Source organism: Rhagoletis zephyria, unplaced genomic scaffold, assembly GCF_001687245.7.
Source record: "Rhagoletis zephyria isolate East Lansing unplaced genomic scaffold, Rhagoletis_zephyria_1.1 Rzeph_scaffold_05656, whole genome shotgun sequence".
NCBI classification, from domain to species: Eukaryota; Metazoa; Arthropoda; class Insecta; order Diptera; family Tephritidae; genus Rhagoletis; species Rhagoletis zephyria.
In genome coordinates this window covers 27,863-32,736 of record NW_016162739.1, presented here as the reverse complement: position 1 = coordinate 32,736, position 4,874 = coordinate 27,863, and the positions used below count along the sequence as shown (strand labels likewise).

At 36.8% G+C, this 4,874-nt stretch overlaps 1 long non-coding RNA gene across 1 annotated transcript in view; it reads left to right on the top strand.

The window, feature by feature from the left end:
• Window positions 1-2,954: 2,954 nt before the first annotated feature.
• LOC108372339 (uncharacterized) overlaps window positions 2,955-4,874 on the top strand; it is an 18,563-nt gene continuing 16,643 nt past the window's right edge. The window contains exon 1 of the long non-coding RNA XR_001848846.1: window positions 2,955-2,967. This is a non-coding gene — a long non-coding RNA (uncharacterized LOC108372339). The remainder of the gene's footprint in view (window positions 2,968-4,874) is intronic.

The window sequence follows — 4,874 nt, the reverse complement described above, 5'->3', positions numbered from 1 at the left end:
ATACAACAAGTAAGAAAGTCTAAGTTCGGGCGGAGCCGAACATTAAATACCCGGCGCAAATATTAAATATATGTTTTTTCACCTTTCCGAAACCTACCGCTAGATGGTAAGCCGGGGTGTATCAATTTTGAGTAAATTAGCGTCCTTCAATTTCGAAATATTCAAGTTTCAAGCATTTCTGAAATTTACCGTTATATGAAAAGCAGCCGTAATTTTAGTCCGATTTCAATAATTTTCAACTCTTTGCTTTCATGTGGCAAGCACAATAACCACACCGAGTTTGGTACAAATTGGTAGAACGGTTACCGATATACATATATGTCTGATCATTTATGTATACATTTGTCTATATCTATCTCGATTCGTTTTGGCTGTTACAAACAACCGTTATGTGAACAAAATTAATATACCCTTGTGCACAAGTGCGCTCGGGTATAAAAACGGCACTCAAGTGCACAATACATTGACAAAAACAGTACTAGACTGTCTCGCTCTGATTTCGGAATGCTTAAACATTGAGAAGTTAGCTTACTGCCAATATAGAAGTATTACATATATGGAATTACCCAAAGAAAAAGTAAAACCCAGAAATTTATTATTTTTATTGATCTTCTTTTTATTTGGCGCTGTAACCACCTATGCGATTTTGGCCAAATACAATACAAAGAAGTTTTGAGTACCAAATGAAGGTAGATAAAATGCGCCAGTTGGCACAGAAGATGATCGACTAACGTGCTGCTTTGGACTCGACCAAAATTGCTTGGGCGGGTATAGCGCCAAACAAGAAGAATAAGAAGAACATTGTGTCTTCCAAATGCATTTGCTCAAGCGAGGAATGGATCAGACCTATCAGCAATGTATGTATGTCTTGTCTCGCAAAAGATTCAGTTGGTAATTTGTATGTAACTAGCAGACTTTAGCTTCTACAAATTGGGCAGATATGGGAACATTCTCTCAAAACAAAACATTTGTGGTAATTCATTTGGGGTACTCGCACTGTTTTAAAGTTTGCCGTTTCCAAAGACCGGCTTCTACATTTTTTTTTTTGATTTTGCTTTGATTTTGACTAATTCTGATAACAGTTGATTTGTTTATTTTAAACTCATTACACATAACTTTAACGGCCATATTATTGGATTGTCGTTATTCCTTTTTATTCAACGGTTTTGTTACTCTAAGCAATTCTGAGCGACGGCGGAATAACTTTTTTGTCAATTATTCACTATGGAATAGCGACGAATAACTTTCCGGCAGATGAATAAATATTTATTCCAATAGTTTTTCTGAAGAAAGGAATTGGCATTCAGAGTGTCAAAATATTATAAAATTTGTTAATTATTATTTCTTTGAATTTTTAAATACATTAGAAACCATCAAATATTGTCCAATTCAACGTCAAGAACTGTGCCTGCTTCAAATCAAATACATTAATCAAGAAGATAAATATACCACAGTGTAGAGCAGAGGTTCCCAAACTTTTTTTCTCGTAGACCCCTTTCAAAAATTTACTAGTTTCGGTGGAGCCCCTGCAGATACATTTCTAAATATTCCCAAAGCTCGTAAAAAAATTAAATGTTAAGATTAGGTCTAACTATGTAAATTTGCATCGCGGGTGAAGTCAAAAATTAACCTCGGAGTGACCAAAATAAAACTAAAATATTTTCTTTCTATAATTTTTTTATTTCTATTTATTAAAATAATGTGATTACAGACTTGCAGGTTTTAAAAATAGAGCTCGTAAATCCATCAAAATACTCTCTCTCTCTGGGGAGCTATATTTTTTAAGAGCACTTCGAGCCCTAGCGTTATCTTCACCATAAGCTCATCAAATTTTAGGCTCACTCAAGACTTTGTAGGTGGAGTATTTGCAAAATAATATATTTGTGTTGATGGCAGAATTTTTATTTTTATAGCTCCGAGTTTTAATGTGAGGCGATAAATACTTATCACTCACATTTTTAAAACACAAAACTTAAAACAACAAAACGGCTAAGGTTGTTACCCGAAACTTTTAACAGGTTAACCTAATATTCACGCACGCCGCCAATTTACTGTCAAAAATTTCTCATGCACATACAACTTGTATGGGACCAACCGAAATTGAACGGCAAGCGTATGAAGCTAACTCAATTTCCAATTTTTGTTCTGCGTGACATTTTGATTTGACGTTTCGCTCAATGAAATCAAATGCAAACGCACGCAAGCCAATTTCGGATGACGCAAAAATACAAATTCGATGGCGTGCGTACCCAAACGCTAGCCGCGAATATTAGGTTAGCTTTTAATTCAGACACTGACAATAGGAAAGAACGAGTCTAGAAAATTCGATGACAAAAAAATAAGCAAGCAAGAAGCACAAAAAGTGTTCAAGTCTTCAAGGCAGGATGGGCAAATGGACTTGTCATTTGCGCCTATCGCAGTCAGGTGTTTGTGCCACGTGAAGTGAACAGTCAGCAGTCCACCAAGTTGTATGCAGTCCCGTCTATCAATGAGTGCACTAAACTAGATAGAACTTCTGAGATTGAAGGCAACATGAGTTTTGATCACCTGCATCCCCTCGATGCCTCCCAGCCATTGCTGAGCGAAGTATTCACCTAGTTTGTGATGGTTGCTTCGATGAACGAAAGCGGGTGTGCTAAAACTGGTTGCGGACCGAATAATGCCTGGTCTGAGCCAATTCTGACCAAATGGTCAGATGTCTCATTACCAGGTACTCCTGAGTGACCTAGCACCCAGAGTAAAGCAAGCTAGTTTTGTTTACCACCATAATTTAGTCGAGGCTTGCATTGCCGAACTAGTTTGGAAGTAGTTAGAGGGCTAACAAATGCCTTAAGTGCGGCTTGGTTGTCACTGCAGACACGTAAACTCCTTCTCCTCCACTTATGTTCCACCACGTAGTATCTCCATTAACTTCGAATAAGACGGCAGATCATGACCCAGAGTCAGTTTTTCCTAATTTTTTTCCTAGTTCATTTATTTATTTATTCAAATAAAAAAATAATCTAGAAATAGTCAGTATTTCTTACATATTATGTACTTAGAACTAACTACAGAGTGTCTTATAGCTAAGAGTTACGCAAATAATTCATTTAACAATGATTTAAAGCTAAGCTTGAAGGAAGAAAAATCGATAGCCAAAGAATTTGACATTGAATTAAATTCTTTCAAAGCTCTCAAAATAGGAGCATGGGATGCATAAGTAGTTCTAACCATGATAAAAATATAGTAAGGTAGAACCGCTGAGAGTCACTTTTAAAATTCTTGACGTTTCCAAACAATTTAATTTTTAAATTTACTCACAAACTCACACACACATTTTCATTTTCAATCTCAAGCAACAACAATTTCGTACAATTTCAATTTTTTATTTTCACTTTTATATGATTTTAAAATGTTGGCAAACTTCAAAAAAAATCATGGCCGACAAATTGAGAGAACGGTTATACCTTGCTATGTTTTTATCATGGTTCTAACCCGTTCTACAAAGAAAATATCACTACTCTGAAGGCTTCTTTGAGGAATATGAAAATAAATGCGCTCAAGAAGAAAAGGAGAGTCAGTCACTCCACTTACTATGTCAAACACAAAGGAGAGCGAAAGGATGATCCTTCTACTATGCAAACATTTTAAATTAATTAGTTAGCACCTAGCAGTATAAGATGGCATCGGATACTCGAAGTTCAAAGACCTAAGAGCAAAACGAACAAAATTCTTTTGAACGCGTTCAAGCCTCTTGATATGGCAATCGTGGTACGGTCTACATATAAAGACTGCATATTCCAGCTTAGACCGAACGAGCGAAGTGTATAGTAACTTTAAGGTATAGGGGTCAGTAAAGTCTGACCCAAACCGTCGAATGAAGGCTAGTATAGAATAAGACTTGGCAACAATGTAATTTAAATGGCTGTGAAACAAAAATTTTGAGTCAAAAACAACTCCAAGATCTGCAATTTCGCTAAGAGTAATTAGGCGTGCATTACCAATAAAATAAGAGGTATATATTAATGATCGCGATTTAGTGAAAGACTCGTGAAAGCATTTAATAATATTTAAATGAAGACGATTCTTGCTACACCATGCAGCCACGTTATTGAGATCAGACTGTAGCTTGATTGCATCAGAATAACTCGAGGTAGTGTTAAGAATTTTCAAGTAGACAGCATATAAACGAAACTTCGATGAGGAGAAACATTCAGAAATATCGTGAATAAAGAGAACAAATAGCAAGGGTCCTAAGATACTACCCTGAGGCACACCGGTGGAGGCAATAAAAGAACGAGAACAGGTGTTGTCAACAACAACACATTTAGGGAGAGACAGGAGCCATCAGTGAAGATTCGACAATGTGTGAGTCCGGTCTCAGTGATGGAATTAAACCAGCATTCAGTCTCAGGGAACTCAACATTAGCCCTGTTCGCGTACGCACTATCCAGTAAATCTAGTACTAATTTTACTGGTTTTTTACTGGATGTCGTTTTCGTACGCAAAAACTTGCAAGAAACTAGCAAAAGAGGGGAAATTGAGAGAGCAAAAATGACAGCTGAACTTGCAAGTTCACATAACGGTTGTTTGTAACAGCCAAAACGAATCGAGACAGATATAGACAAATGTATACATAAATGATCAGGATGAAAAAATAAATCGACTAAGCCATGTCTGTCTGTCCGTCCGTCTTTCCGACTGTCCGTCCGTCCGTGTACACGATAACTCGAGCAAAAATTGAGATATCTCAACGGTATGTAGGTTTCCCTTAATNACATGTATATATCTTGGTAACCGCTGCACCAATTTCTTCCAAACTTGGCAGGGTTGTTGGCCTTCGCACAGCATACCAAATGGCCGAAAATTTTTAAAATCGGACAATAACGACGCCC